General features: G+C 37.5%; 1 long non-coding RNA gene across 2 annotated transcripts; it reads right to left on the bottom strand.

Moving 5' to 3' along the window:
• Positions 1 to 3,619: 3,619 nt before the first annotated feature.
• On the bottom strand, positions 3,620 to 7,253 carry LOC139983825 (uncharacterized). 2 transcript variants are annotated; one of them, XR_011798836.1, is made up of 3 exons: positions 6,817 to 7,253; positions 5,152 to 5,366; positions 3,620 to 3,961 (listed from the first exon to the last, which is right to left on the bottom strand). It is a non-coding gene; the product is annotated as an uncharacterized lncRNA (long non-coding RNA). The 2 variants fall into 2 exon arrangements; XR_011798835.1 differs by lacking the exon at positions 6,817 to 7,253 and having other exon boundaries at positions 5,152 to 6,104.
• Positions 7,254 to 16,975: the final 9,722 nt, after the last annotated feature.

Below are 16,975 nucleotides of genomic sequence, written 5' to 3'. Positions count from 1 at the left end.
GTAAAGTTACAACTTACAGCAGTCGAAGGCAGGATGGAACTGATCAACTTCGTGTTATGCTGAACTAACACTGAATGAATGACTAGCGTATATATGTGTAGTATCTGTTCCCTTTCGAGGGGAATGGTGACGCACACCTGGCGATGCTCACACAGTCTCAGTCTCGATCGAAGGGGACTGGGGTTGAGAGCGGACCAGTCGTTCGGTAGTATCGTTTTCGTGCCCAGGTTCTTTCCAGGGCGACTTTTTCTTAAAAAGGTATATATATGCTGTGTGTTCTACGAAACACATGTAATAGAATCTCGTTGACTTTTTCAAACACAAGCACACATAATTTATTGTTACAAATGGGCTGTGTTCGTAGCCATACAATCCTTCTCAAATTCCTATTTCCACCCGTGTCGTGTTCGGATGTCCTCCTATATAGGCGGATTCCATAGAATAATGAGATTCATGAGAAGGTCAATTAATCGTACCGTATTATGTATGTAATTATGCTTGATGAGGGGTATGAGAGCGAGAGAGGGTCAAGAAGGTACAATTCCGGGCCTGAGGTCAAATAGGGGGATCGGGTAATACGGGAAAAAGAATGATGTATATCATTATCATATTGTACAACATAATTGTCGCTGAGGCCGGACCTTCGACGCCCATATATACAGATATGGCCAGCTATATGGTACATATATTTGTCATGGGAATGTGTATCTAGCTCTGATACAAGTACGTGTGACAGTTTGAGCTGCCCGATAAATAACGCTTGTAGATATCTTTCGGTTTTTGCCATGAATACTACAACTGCTGAAAACTCTTGAAAGAAATATGCATATAGCTAGCGACTCACGTCACCAACAATCTTGGGCCAAAAAAAAAGGCTGCTGTCATAGACAATGTTACATAAAAGTAAAGTAACGGCAACATTTTGACGTCATGTTACTTTGGCACGCCGTTTGTGCATTATGGTCATATTTGGTGGCTAAAATAACGTTGACATTCATCATTAATTTACGTTCAAGACCCGTTCCGTTTATAACATGACGTTATGGACGTAACGTTACCATAATAAGTTGAATTCACAATGACCATTGGTCGTAGATTAACGGTGAAAATGTACTTAAATTGCAGAACGTCAATTAATATTAAACTGTTTTTAATGGTGCATGGGTATAAACGACTTCATGAGATCATACATTTACACTTGATTACCGTATTGTATCATCAATTAACATACACATACACACACACACATATATATAAATATATATATATATATATATATATATATATATATATATATATATTTAGCAGATAACCTCCTTTTGACACGGTAAAACGAAATGCCTCCCGTTTCCCCTACTTAGGCCTGCCTCTCAGATTCTCCGACTCCCTGGACTCGCCCTTGGGTCCAAAATCCCGGTCCCAAAATTGCCAAATCCAACAATACTGCCAAACCCCGGCGTATCCGTACTCCTAGAATTTTTTTTTAAACCCCCAGTCATATTGATTGTGTTACCATCTTGCCATGTTTTGATTGTTTTATATTGAAATTTATTTTCTATTTTTGTTTTGATAGTCTTATTGTTGCTATTTCTTCGGCTGTAATAGTTTAGTATTTTAGTTTTATTGTATGCTGTCATATTTTATTGCTTTTGTCTTTAATTTCTGAATTTTTGTTTTTGTTTTTTATTAATTATTGTTAGTTATTTATTTCTGTATTTCTTAGGATGCAATATTTTTAGATTGTATTATTTTTAAGCTGTAATATTTTTTAAGTTGTATTTTTTTTTCTTTTTTAATGCGTTTCTGTGAAGCTGTTTTGAGATCATTCTTTTGATGTAAAGCGCTATATAAGAATAAATTATTATTATTATTATTAGAATTCAGCGCTCCCTGAGTCACAACTGAGGTAAAAAAAGCTAACCCCTTACAGAGCAGGCCTACGTAGGGCGGTAGACTACTCTATACAAATACGTGTTGACGCATCGACGTCTCAATTCGGAGTGCCCAAACATGCACGTGTTTCTCCTTCTTCTATGAAGGCGCCAGTTTCTGCAAGGGGAGACTTCCAGGAAATCACGGTAGCGCGGGTTTATGACCAAGATAGATATGAAGGCGGGAAGCCGCATTGGAAACCCGGGCCAGGTAGCCGCGCTCGCCAATCAAAACATCTCTACTAAAAAAAATAAAGTCGAGTCAAACAGGACATCGGCACAGAAACGAACAAAATAAATCTGAACATCAGTAAGTCAAAATCAGGTGTTTTATCAGGGCTCTACATATTTAAACTCATTTGCTACCAGTATATGTGCTCAATCTTTAATTATCAATTTTTATTATTGTACAACTCGTTGATATAGTTAGAGTTTCCTCAATGATAGTAGTAGTAGTAAGTTGAGTCTCGTCTATCCGACATGCTCAGCGATTAACCTCCGCCACGTATCACGATCTTGCGCAAGGTTGATTGCTTCCTTGAAGTTGTTAATGTTAACATCCTTAAATTGCGACTTTATTTTCCAAGCAAGGTAGTCACGCCCCTTCCTACTGGTTTAGCAGTATGTCTCAATGCTTCTCTTAAAGCAAACTTTGCTGGAGCGTCCTCCTGGAGTCTTGCTACATGACAGAAAAATCTCAATCTTCTATGTGCGACTATGTATGACCAAGGTGTTGGTTGGTTTCATTGTAAAACTCATTGTTTGATAACCAATTGTTATTGGTCCATCTAATGTTGAGAATATTACGAAGTAGTCTCCTTTAAAAAGTGTCAATTTTGCGATCAAGATCCTTCGTTGGGCCCCACAGTTCGCAATTGTACAAAAAAATACTCTTTAATAAAGCCTCAAAAATCCAAAGCTTAATGTTTCGGCCTATGTTTTTGCTTTTGAAAATACTTGACAGTGTGTTGAAAGCACCGTTGGTTATACCAATTCTTCGGTTAATATCTTCTTCGGTCCGCAGCAAGCTTCCAACATAATTACACTTCTTCCAACTGTCATTTCCTTTTCTTGTGATTGAAAATTTCTGTTTTTGTGCAGTTGATTTTCAGATTCCTTACTGCCAGTTTATTAGAGACTGGTTTTCGATATCTTGCAGTATATGCTGACCAGTTGATGCCCAAGAGATATCATCAGCTAACTGTGAAGATAGAATTAGTGGTTGTGCTGTAATCATGATCAGCTAACTAAGGATGGCAGGGTGACTGCACTGAAAACTTAAATTGGTTCACCGACTAACATAACGTTAGTCCATCTGGTGCCTCTCCCGACTAACATAGCCTTAGACAGTTGCTATACCGACTAATTTATTCCTTAGTCAGTTGGATTTCATAGTCGGTCATCTTAGTCCGTCAGCTTGGTCGATCAACAATGTCTTAGTCGGTAAATGTATATTAGTCAGTTACATTAGTTGGTGACATTAGTCGGTCTTTACCGACTAATTTATATGAGCCACCGACTAGTTTATAGCAGGTTTTACATTAGTCAGGATGGTGCCTCTCCCGACTAACCTTTCTTAGTCGGTATCGACTGACTAGTTGCACTGACTAGAATCACTGAAAGAATTAAACCCGACTAGTTTCACTGACTAGCATCACTGAAAGAAAGGAGAGCAGAAGAAACACAAATAATGTGTACGTTGGCAGTATTTATTTCTGATAAAACTTCTGATGTCTACAAAGGCTGACTTTCGACAGATAGAGAAGAAATCACTGTAAATAAAAATCTGAAAATCTGATTTTATTCCAACAAAGTTAAGACAAGTTAATGGATCAAACATGAATCGCAAAAGTATAGCACTGCACAATAATGCAAAGTTGAATCTTGGGCAAGGGTTCCTCATGACTTTCGTTTTAAAGTGGTACCCCAAATCGACACCAGTTAAGTCTTCACGAACAAAGAGTGTTTCTCTTAACTACAAATGGCCTCCCACTTGTCTTCAGGAAGCCAAAATCTGCACCATTATTGACCTGTGAACAGAAAATATGATATACGTGTAAGCACAGATACAGATATAACACATGATAACTCACATTATCATAAACATACATTTACATTAAAATTTTATAACATATTGGGAGGTATACATTTAAATCTAGGTCCCTCAAATTATAAGCCAGGAATAGCAGCTTTACCAAATAATTATTAGCTTTGCACAACATAACACCAAGTTATTTCTCAAAGCTTAATAATTATGTTAATCATGTTAATAATGATCCCAATAGACCGGGAGCCCAGAGGGTTTGGTTAGCTGGGAAGGTAACCAATTGCCTTGTGCATCACAATGTTCACAGTGCATTCCTGTATATGAAACCAGACGACTGGCAAACCGACTGTGGTGGGTGTGGCTGGGAGAGCAATTTTAAAGTCACCTGATAGCTAACCTAGATCAGTTTTCATGGTAACACATCAAAGTAAGTACAATGTGTCAGGTATGGCCCCAAGAGCAACAAATGGCCATTGCCAGTAATTATTGGTGGTGGGGTACCCCTGCCAGTGATCTATAATTGACCCCTCAAGGCTGACCTAGGTCAGCTCATGAGGTAACCACTTGAAACCTACTGGAAAATGTTGGTTAGGACTTCAGATACAACTGATGGGCATTGCCAATAATTTTTATTGGTGGGGTACCCCTGCCAGTAGACCCCCAAAATGCCCATCCCCCATTGACCTAGATGAGCTCATGATGTAACCAGTTGAAACCTACTGGAAAATGGTATCACTTCATATGTAAGGGGTCAATTATAGATCACTGGCAGGGGTTCCCCACCACCAATAATTACTGGCAATGGCCATTTGTTGCTCTTGGGGCCATACCTGACACATTGTACTTACTTTGATGTGTTACCATGAAAGCTGATCTAGGTTAGCTATCAGGTGACTTTAAAATTGCTCTCCCAGCCACATCCACCACAGTCGGTTTGCCAGTCGTCAGGTTTCATATACAGGAATGCATTGTGAACATTGTGATGTACCAGGCAATTGGTTACCTTCCCAGCTAACCAAACCCTCTGGACTCCCGCTCTACAGATCAGTGAAAATTTGACCAAACTTATGAAGCTTGCACGTAAATGATATACTAGACTGTTTTTTTTTAAAAACAGGTTATGAAAAGTGTTTTAAATATCATTAAACAGTTGGGTACAATAGTTAAACTCACTGTTCCATCTTTTTTCTCTATGGTACTTGTTCCTTTGCTTTTTGGACTCTTGGATAAACTCTTTTGTTCTGCGAAGGGTACCAATATATCATCTTAAAACATGTCTTTAAGCCATATATAACACAGTTCTCCTCTTCTGTTGTTGCCTCCACACTGGTGTCGTACATCACAGGAAACCCCACCCTTGACTTAGATATTTGGCTTTTCAATTCCTGCTGGAAAAAAGAAACAGCAAAGTATTCATCATTTGAAAAAAAAATTAAATAAAGTTGTCACCACAAAGTTATGTGAAATTTGCTTCCACTATAGTCTCAAAAAACAATCCCAAAGTTTGAAGCAGACTGTATAAAGCTGAAAATTTGAACGAGAGTGTCATCACCATTGCAACCAGAATCAAATGCCCAGAATACAGAGATAATAAAACATGGGCTAAATCTTTGTTTGTTTTTATGATCTTTAAAAATATAAAATTTTAGAAACAGAAATGCACTGAGCCAACTTATTTATAGGCCTAGTCGTTTTTAGTTGTTATTTTGCTTGCTCACATAACAAGCCTGTTTAGACCTAGGCTAGAGGAGAATCAGTACTTTGTTACACTAAGTTTGTCTTTCGGTCGTTTTGATTTAGTGTTACTAGTAGTACTAAAGTATATAATGGACCGGCGAAGACTAGAGAATACCCAGAGTTTTAGCAACTGCTTTAAACTGTATCATCTGATCTATTATTTACGTCAATGAGTTTCATTCAATCTAGGATCAAAAAGAGAAAACTAATTAATCTTAACCTTTAAACTTTGCTACTAAACAGATATGCTTGAATTACAAATAGATGTCAAAAAACATCATAATCTACGAATCGATGCATATACATATACATAAACAGAATAATTTGAATTCGCGCAAGTGAACCCTGCACTACATTGGACAGAAAAAAAAACGTGCAATTAGACCAAACTAAACATACTCAATTTTCCGTTACTTCTATATAAAATATCAATACAAATACAACAACTTACTCTTTTGGCAGTATTAAAAGCACATGTTATAATAACTTCAGACTATCAAGCTTTCCTGAGAAAAAAACGGTTAATACTTCTTACAGTAAACAAGTCGGCCGTGAAGGAATGTCGCAATTGTTTCCTGGGCGTGACCGGAAATTAAATACTAAAAAATGATAAATGAAAAGGTGAAATAGAACTGAAGCGTGCATCCTGACTGCTCGCAACATATAATACCGTTGACTAGCCAACATAATTTGTTCAGCCTACTGTGACTGTACGTTTGAAGGTCTAGCCTTGCTTATTCAATATCACAAAGCCTACCCATCTAGATTCACATGGGAAATTACAGGAAATCTTTACCAAATGAGTGTAGACTTCAAATAAACTATTGAGCCTTATTGTTCCAGCATTTGTTTGGGAATAAATTAGAAGATTATGTGCCACTGTTCAATCTAGCCCAATACACACATAACACATTGTTAATTGGTGTTTAGAATGCACACTTTAGTGTTGAGAATGCACTGCAGTACGCAGTAGAAGCCTATAGGCTACTCACTGTCATTGCACTTTTGTGTATTGCGAAACGCCAGCGTGACAACGGTAGCGTTACACTAACCATAATACAGTACTAGTGCCAGTGGCCTAACAATTAACTCTAATTTTACCTTCAAGTTAAAGGAATAACAGGTAGGCCGATGATGGCAGTTAATACCTCCATTCTTCTAAAGACCTTCTTGGGTGATTTACGGTTGAAAGTTGCTTAGAGTGATCGTATGAAACTATGCCAAGTCCAGCAAGCTGCCGTTGCCTCTCGGTTTCCAAATTGAAGTGAATCGAATTGGGTTAAAATACATTAGTCCGTCGACACCGACTAAGCTACGATTATGGCGTAAATCGCGTGTCCGTATCGTTCTTAGTCCATGGGTTAAAATACCTTAGTCCGTCGCCACCGACTAAGCTGCGATTATATTTTCCTTAGTCAGTGTAAACTGACTAAGAAGCAGCGATGAAACGAATATTTTTGCTAGTCCGTGTGCATTGACTAACTTTACAGACTAATTTAACGTTAGTCCGTGGCAATATTGACTAGTTTATTTTTTCAGTGTGCATTGATATCATTATCATCTGATTTCAAAGAGTTGGCTAGATAATTTATAAAAAATAGTGCGCTTGCACTGTCTCCATGTGGTGAACCAATGTTAGTGTTAAAAGGAAGTCCGAGCTTGCCCTCTAGCTTGACGGCGTAGGAGACGTTATCGATTAGCAGTGATATCAGGTGTTGCACATTTTTCTAACCCGGTTCTAATATCTAATTTATTTCAAATATTTCAGAGGTTATATCCCCTCGGTTAATAAATCGACAGTAACTCTAATATCTATAGTCGCCCTTATTGATGTAACCGATTCTAATTGACCTTATTACTCATCTTGTCCTCTTCCTTGTTCGATGCGAGTCCCTTCATTGGTGCCACAGCCATTGTCATAGTTTTATTTGAATTATACAACGATAGTTCATTTTAACATTTCTAAGGTAGCTAATTGTTTCTACGGGCTACTTTAGTTTCGCATTCATATCAACGTCTTTTTCTCTCATGTTGTCATGTGACATGGTAAAAGAGAGGGAGATAAAGGCAATTTATAAGGCATCCATTTTCCACGAAGATGGAAACTGCAACATTTTTAAGGAAACAACGCCAAATACTGTTACTTCCAAGACAGCTGGCAACAACATTATGGTGTACAGTTTAGTCATACATCTTTGCGTGATTCAATGAAGGTAATAAGCCCGAGTGTACTGATCATAACAATATAAGATTACATTTTCAGCAACGTATATACATCTAATTGCATCGTGTGTGGCTCCCCCTCTATTTAATCTCATTATCGTTTGAACGATACAGGTTGTAATGCAGTTGGTATCGGGTCTCTTAAATCCCTGTGCGATCTTGGGTTCAGAACCCGAGTACGAGAGCGATTAGACTGCGAAGGTGTTCTCGAGAAGGAGATTCCGTACAATTTGCATTAATGTGCTCATATTGAGTCAGCTAGATTGTCAATTCACCGATGAGGAGATTTTACATTGTATTTATGACAAATTTGTCCCAACTACATAAAATTGGGACAGTTTCTAATTTGAAATTCATGATGATGAAATTCAGAGAATGTCGAAAACAGATATCCCACAACAGTATCCCAGAGAGTAAAGCACTTTGCAGAAATTTACACATGCGTTTTAGATTTTTATTTATTTATTGGTTTTATTGGAATTTACCATTAAAAAAGTGCATTTTTTGTCTCTAGGGCCCATTGGAAAAAGGCCGACGTTCTGTAAGCCCAATGGGTTAAGCTCCTGTTACTTTTTGTTCTTTTCAATCTGTTCAGCTCTATTCTGTCATTTTTTTCTGAACAATCTGAGTGTGAATAAAACAAAAAACAAAGAAAAACTTTACTAATGAACCATAATGTGCATTGAAGATAAGTCTCGCAAGTGATACTTACACGATAGTAGCGAACAATGTTATATAATATTACTATGTGAACACAGTTGGGCTAATAATTTTGTTTTCTACTGTTAATAACGATGATATCTAGGTACATATATTTCCTTGGAATATTGAATACAAAGACTGCAAGTTTTCAGATCTAACACCCTCACTCGCTCTGTCCATCTTGGCAAATTAACGTTAGATCTCGGGTTGTAAACAAATTGGGTGTTTCATTAACTACTAAGGGTTTCATTAGTCATAGAAGTAACTTTAAAGCGATAATCCAAATAAATATATATATTTTTTTGGACTAGTGAAAAATCAAATATATTTCAGTATCCTGGTGGAATATGCAAGCACTTTCTAAATTGTGTTTGCAAGGTATTAGCTGCTATTTTCACAGTCTCACTACGCTACCAAGAGTGAAGTTAACAAAAGTCTTTTCAAAGTATCTCCGGCTTTAGGAATCACAAATTATCACAAATCACATAATATGTCACCAAAACAGAACTAGTATTGTTCGCTACAGGTGACAAACGCCTACAGTGGAATTACGACCTTCCTTACCGGTTTCGAACCTCTGGACAAACAATCAGCGTCCATAGCCTAGTGGTTAGGATGTCCGCATATAAAGCGGGAGGCCTTGGTTCGTATCCCGGTGGAGGCTGGAAGTTTCTTCACTGTTCTGGATTTTCCAACTCACTACGACTGCAATTACATATATTCATTTGCCTTTGTTGTTTACCTCGAGATCATTAACAAAAGTCTGTTAAAAGTATCTCTTTCGAGATCCGGCTTTAGGTATCAGTGTTTACTGTTGATGTCCAATTTGAGGCTAGTCCAACATCGAAGACACTTAATGTTAGGTCTATAGACCTAGTAAGGTCTATATGCGTAGGATACTGTAACTTCGTTATAGGCCAGGCCAGACGTAATGGTTTAAGCATTTTACTAACTGCTGTAGCAACCGAACGCAAAATCATGCATTTTGAAATAAACATTAAATTACCGATTTTGGCCTTTTCAAGAGTGGGCGTTTCTGTTAAGAAGTGCAACGGTCTGTGATACGTGCACAAACAAACACATATACGTACTACCCGCCCAATTGCAACTTGATAGAGCAGATATTGTATAACTTAACCGGAAATCTCGGGTCACCATTAAGTCCGCGACCGTTCACATTACCTTTATTAAGAATGCAAGAGGGATTGAAGAAACCCTGGAAAGGATGATTATTCTTAAGACTGCAAGCTGACTCTTACCCTTACTTATACTCATGCTTGTATGCATATTCATCCTAACAACAATGTGAATTCCTCCTTGTACACACTCTCATGCTGTGTTACTTGTATAACAATTCTGTCTGTAACCAACCATCTCAAGGAAGGAGGCTGTTCACTTGACAAGGTACCTCAATTAAACTGAGACCACATGTGCATTCAAACTTTTCCCAAGGACTCGATATTGTTGTTTGAGACTGAGTTCAGATGGAAAACCTGAAAGGAAAGAACAAATAAGTCATGGAAATGTTGATAAATGAATTCCCAGAAATTGGTTTCTTCTTTCAACATTGAACTAATACTACGTACATGGAACTTAGGCAAACAGGTGTGGAGGATCAATACTATATATATTTCTGAAGTGTGGTGTCTGTGTCTGGTTGGGAGGAGAGGCTGGGGTTGGGGATAGGGATGGAGGTTTGACAGGGGTTGCTGAAATATTGCTCCTGTTTTGACTAATGCATCATTTTCTTAACAATTTCCGTAATGCCTCCCATTATTGCGATACCAGTAACATGGCTTGATAAAGGGATAAAATGGCCAAATTTATGCAGGAAATGGCTTGATCTCTTTGAGAATTACATTCAAATCATATTCTCTCTTTTCATCCACTATAAAAATGTTGCAATAGTTGATAGGGAGGGAGAGGGCAGTTCTGAATATTGAGCTATACTAATGAAGGCATAAATGAAAATGAAACAATTGATAAAAGTGAAAACAGAGACAAAGAGCCAGCAGCGTAATTAGGAGTAACCTTGGTGCAACCTTAGTATCACCTAGGTGTGACCTAGATGCAAACTTGTTGCCTCTTTCATGGATTAATGAAGCGCTAATCTGGCAAAACTAGTTTACATTGAAGTCAACCAACAATATCTCCAGTTAAAAAGAAGACAATCAGATAAGGTTTATAACAAGAAGTGGAGTATATTTTGCTTCGATTCCCTATTTGTGTCACACTGTATGTCAGTCACCAGCATACGCCCATAAGTATGGACAATCCTATTTGGTTTATCGCATGTCACCAAACTATTTCAACAAGCAAATGCCAGTTTCGATTATGTGCAATTTAGTGCTGATCTTTCCAACCTGTGTTGATTTGACTCACGAAATGTTACTTCACAAAAACACAAAATTTCAACAGAAAATAAACTATTTATTGGATAGTTTAGGAAAACAATTTATTGATTACAACATTTTACTTGGTGACCCACATGGTCATCTTTGTGATGTTGGGGATAGATGTCATTGCCTGAGGAAGGGGTCTATTAAGAGGGAGCATCCCCATCCACTTAATTTTTAGGGGACCCTTCCACAACTGTGTGGCGACCCTACAAAGACCCCCCTCCCACCCCCACCTTGATTTACCAGGGTTGTATACTATTAAAGCACACTCACATTTCTGCCCATGTAATAGTTCTATTCCACTTTTAATGTTGGTGAAATGATCCATTTAAATATATTAGGCTCATTACAGCGTCGTGACTCTTAGTCTGCTTTTTGGTCACTTCGCCCAACAACCATTTCGCCCAACTGCCATTTCGCCCAACCAGCCTGGTCATTTCGCCCAACCAGACTGGTCATTTCGCCCAACCAGCATGGTCATTTCGCCCAACCAGCATGGTCATTTCGCCCAACCATTTTTATTTACTCATATTCAGTCAGAATAATATTACTTTTTCTATTTCACCAGTTCAATTTGATTTATTTGGGGTTATATCACTTCGTGGTTGGTAAATAAAGTGATGTCCGTTCGATATCGATCGGAGTCTGAGCAGTTATTTCGGGTATGATGGGAGGATTACACTACTTTGGAAGTTATTTTATTATACAAACAAAGGAGAATCGGTTGAGGCCTTTTACGCATACAATGGAAATTATATTATTATACAAACAAGGGGAATCGGTGTGGAATAATATCCCTTTTTCTATTTCACTAGTTCAAGTTGTTTTTTTTTTGGGGGGGGGGGTTATATTATTGGTAGGTAAATAAAGTGATGTCCGTTCGATATCGATCAGAGTCTGAGAAATGTTATATTTAAAATATAGAACCCGTCCGTAATATTGAAGTATTATATTTAATCAATGTAACCACAGTATCAATGTAACCACTACTTCAACTTTCTAAATATTCGGTTCGTATCCCGTAACGTTAACAATTCCCGTATTTTTCCTATCAAACCTAACCCCTTAAACACTGATCCATCCTCAAGTTTCCTTTATATTCGGTTAGTGTCCCGTAACGTTAACAATTCCCGAATGTTTCCTTACTAAAGTTATACAAACTAAAGGACTTCAAGTTTCCTTAATATTCGGTTCGTATCCTGTAACGTTAACAATTCCCGAACGTTTCCTTATTGAAGTATAATATTTAATCAAGGTTGGGCGAAATGACCAGGCTGGTTGGGCGAAATGACCAGGCTGGTTGGGCGAAATGGTAAGGTTGGGCGAAATGGCAGTTGGGCGAAATGGTTGTTGGGCGAAGTAACCAGCTTCCCTTAGTCTAGCAAACTGACCGTAAAGCCAGTTCCTGCGATGCACTCAATAGGGAAACGTAAGACTTTAATGGCCTGGAATAATTTGTCTACAATGCATCTTTGTCTTTTGCAAAGCACAAAGCGGCATTGGGTATTACAACATGGTCCTTAGTTGTTTATGAAGTTAAATGAACATGTTTTAGTTTTAATTATTATAATGTATGTAGCAACCATAATTGTTTGGTTAATTAGTAAGTACTAAGATTTAGATTCCCCCTCCCTATGATAGGTTCCCCCTTACAAATTCTTGGTGCTCATGGAGTTCAATGGCCTGTCACTTCATTGGAGGAAGTTGTCATGACTAAGCCTGTTTTCTTGGAATGACATTGATTTGTCATGTGCCAGAAGAGTGGACCACCACAGAACCCATTAGCCAACAGATTCAAAGGCTAAGCTGTTCCCAGAGAGAGAGAGAGAGAAAGATCTGCAAACAGGTGACCCATGTGTTCACCTCTTTGTGTATGAACTCATTCTCTGAGATACGTCACTAAGTTGTTTACACCTGGTGTCTTAGTGGTTATTGTTCCATTGATAATGACATATAGCCAAAGTTGTTTATCTCGTTATGAGTATTTACGTATTGTGTACGCTAAAGGTTACACTATGACTAAAATGCTACATGTATATTAGAATTTAGCGTTTTGTGGAATCCTTATTAGCTGATATATGTTTTTTTAAGATTCCCTTGGTGAAAGTTCTTGTTAGAGGTTGACCCTAAATAGTTTTGCTACTGTTTGGTGGTACCTATGCTATATTTATGAGAGACTTTTTATATAGGGTATATATAGTGTTTTAGTATTTTAGTATTTATGCATCTAGTTGTCTATTAGGAACATGCTAGTAATTAGGTTAGGGCAATTAGCACTTGACTGAGACTTACTGCATTGGTATCCGACATTGACTGCCACGTCGGCTAGATGTGAGCTTTATTACTTGTGCTATTTACTGGAAACATATTTCATTTATGTTTAGCCTTAATGATTCGAGTGTACTAATTGTAGATTTGCCTGTCTGTATTTAATGTTGAGCCCATTGTATGATTATATTGCTATGTTAGTTAGGCCACTCATTTGACAACCTTCATCCGTCAATATGATGTCGGAGACATCACCATTAGAAATTACTTCATAATTTCTATACAGGTCCTTTGGGTTTGGGTCGGCGTGACTCACGTCCTGGTCGTAAGATGCCCCCTCCCCACCAGGCCATGATGTGGCCCTGATTGGACAGACGGCCCAGCGGGTCTAGAGAGGGAGTGAGTCCCTACACCTACTAGTGTCACATCCAGACATGGATGAGATTGATTGCTTATATTGTTTTATATTTCATGACAACTAGTAATCGTTTGCCGTTCGTTATTCCTTAACCCTTTTGCTCTTTCTTTCTTTAGTTATAAATATATACATGGCATAGCCATACTGCATATATGCTTTTTGTGTAATTATATTTGTTAGTGTGTTGCCAGTAGTTACTGGAGTAGTAGCATTGGACGTCCCTTTATGTCACGAGGCCCATGGTTGAGATGTGTGCCTGACGACCAAGGTATCTCGGTGCATGTAGTTGACCCCATTACAGCAACAACAACAAAAAAACCGCTCCCCTTAAGACTAATGCCCCCTGTGTGGGAGCGATGAACCAGGGCTTATATGTATAAAACAATGGATTAAACATTACATTTAAGTCTGCTCTGAGGAACTTGTAGCAGCATTCAAAGATAAAATTAGCATACTTTAAATTTGTTTACATTGAAACCCAACTAGTTGCTGAAGCATAAATACGACTCAATTTTGGACTTTGCAATCTAAAGACTAAAATTTTGCCTAAATCCTGCCTAAACAACTTCAGTTTGACAGATGTGACTTTTTACTTACTAAATTCTTTGGGAAAACAGTGAAAGTTGGCAGGTATATGCTGTGTATGAGCTAATAAACCAGTTCCTAGGCCTGTTGGCCATACCTAAGGAATAAAAATGTATCACAATGGAAAGTCACCATTACTAAATGAACCTGTTCTTTGACATGAACTAAATATTAAGACATTTACACATGACAAATGATACTCCTCCAAACTCACGCCTTCGTAAACAGCAAGTTCTTTCATCTTCGTCTCGAGCGATATCCATCACTCTTAAATCTTAACAATGTCTTATATGGAACGGCATAGTCTTCAAAACTTTCTTGTGAAAGTGCCTCTAAATATTCCATGATATTTCTCTCTTTAGGTGAGATACTATTGTCCGTCTTGCAACCTATGTCTCTCTGAGATTCTAGATTTGACATACTCATTGATTCTGAAGTATTTTGGATATCTGCTTCAGATTTACTCATAGCATCGATATCGCTTGTATCTGTCCTTCCTGGTGTACGTCGAACTTCTTGCAAATTATTCTTATCTTGGTTACTATGGCAACATAAATTTTCTGACAGAATCTGGTGATTGAGTAAAGTCTTTTCTTTATTCGTCAAAGTCGTTTCCTTGAATATCAGGGGATGCTGTTTAGCGAGTAAAAAGTAACGAAGTCTCTGATTGGGAACGCCTAAATATGTCGGCGAAAGTAAGAATTCCTGCAAAAAAAAAAAGAGAAATGTAATCTGACTTTAGACACATGATCAGTAGCATTTTCACATTAGGTAGATCAATACCAGGGTGTAGGCTCAAAATCACAGGGATCTATCATATTAAGGATGAGATCTGATTGGTGTAACCACATATTCATTACTGGGGTAAAATTATTAATAATCTCCATTTTAAATATTACCTTGGCATCATAAATTTCACATGTTACATTGCAGTTCATAAGAAGGGGAACATTCTTAAAATGTATTTTTGTTGCAGACTTTTCCATAGCACAGACTGTCCAGCACAGCCTTATGACACAGTAATATCAAGGTATGAATAAAGAGTATTAAAGAAATGTAGGAAAACATGAGGAAATAGTAGGACTAAGAAGTTGGATGGAAAGAAACCAAAATGTGTAATAAACAGAAATAGAATATCCTTGTCTAAAAACATTAAATATATTTTATGTCATATGCAGCTGGTACCTGAGATTTCCCAAAATTAAATATGTTTGATGACAAACTCCCCTGGTACTTGAGATGTTGTAAAATACAAAATACACCCTCAATTTTTGACAGACAGGATAGGCACATGTTTGTAGCTGTTCAGTAACTTTTGAAATCACGCATTTCACAGCATATCTAAAATTATCAAGAAAACCTATACAATTTTATGGGAAAAGTAGGTAAAAATAGGATCGTACAATGATAGGATGGCTGAAAAGCCTTCACTAAAGAAAAGAGATTTACCTTGTATGAATAATGACACTTCATTAAAACGTAAACCAACTGATTTCTAAGAGAAGAAAATAAAAGGTTAGATAATTTTATGTACGTGACTCCTCCAGGCATTTCGATTTTCACATTTAGTCCTGATTAATGCAGAATGGTCAAATTGCTATAAGATGTACCTAGCATTCTTTCTCCACACGAATCTTCATATTTGTCATAGAAGCTATGAATTCCATAACTGCTACACAAGATTTGAACAGTAAATTATTCTTGTACTGGTGACATTTTATTTTGGGACATGATTTTAATTGCAGGAAAAAACTTTACAACTTCAACGACCCCCACCCGAAAAAAAATGAAATTGTAAACATCATCAAATTGTAGACGTCAAATGGTGCATAATGAGGCATTATTAGAAGTGTTACAGAGTGCATAACTGCATACCTTTCATTATTTATTATTTTAATTTTTAAAGCACGTTTAAAGCCAGGTAAAACACTGTCTAGTTGAAAACTGTACCACCGACTTTACAATCACTTGAGGTCAATGTTTGCTTGTGCTGGAAATTGTCTGATTGTCTTGTTAAACACTGTTTGTGCAGAGAACTAGGTTATTGACACAAAAATGCAGTGTGAATCCCAACTTGTGTTTAAAGAGTCGAAACCTGAAGGAATGATATCAATAACATATATGATACCCATAGGCTAATATACGGGCATGACACTAAGCGGCCACATAACCCCGTATATTGACTCACGAGGATAACCCAATTTGTTAAAACTTAAACCTTGCATTGTGTTACTAACCAATAAACAATTTACACTCATGTTGGATTTGCTAAATATACTTTGAAATTCATTTACCTGTAACAAATAATGACTTTCACTGAATAATACTCAAAGGTAAGTTACAACGGTCCTGTAGGGAAACTAACATTAAATATTTCAAGCTTCGACTCCCACCTGGTATCAGAACTTTTAAATCCTTTCACATTTTCTACGAGAATGTATCCAGGCTTTTTGGTCAATGTGGAATAGAGATACATGAAGGAATAAAGAATTTTCATCTTCATGAGGTCATTTAGGAAGAAAACAAATTTAAGAGTGCACGAATGGGACCTGGTGACACAATTACCTCAAGCCTGACCAATGATCTACACGCCCCTGAATGTAACAGATTTAAGCAACTAGTCTAAGATATGTAAACAACTGGCTGCTTGTGAGGGGTGGAGGGG

Source organism: Apostichopus japonicus, chromosome 16 (assembly GCF_037975245.1).
Source record: "Apostichopus japonicus isolate 1M-3 chromosome 16, ASM3797524v1, whole genome shotgun sequence".
Taxonomy (NCBI): Eukaryota; Metazoa; Echinodermata; class Holothuroidea; order Aspidochirotida; family Stichopodidae; genus Apostichopus; species Apostichopus japonicus.
This window is presented reverse-complemented; position numbering and strand designations above follow the sequence as displayed.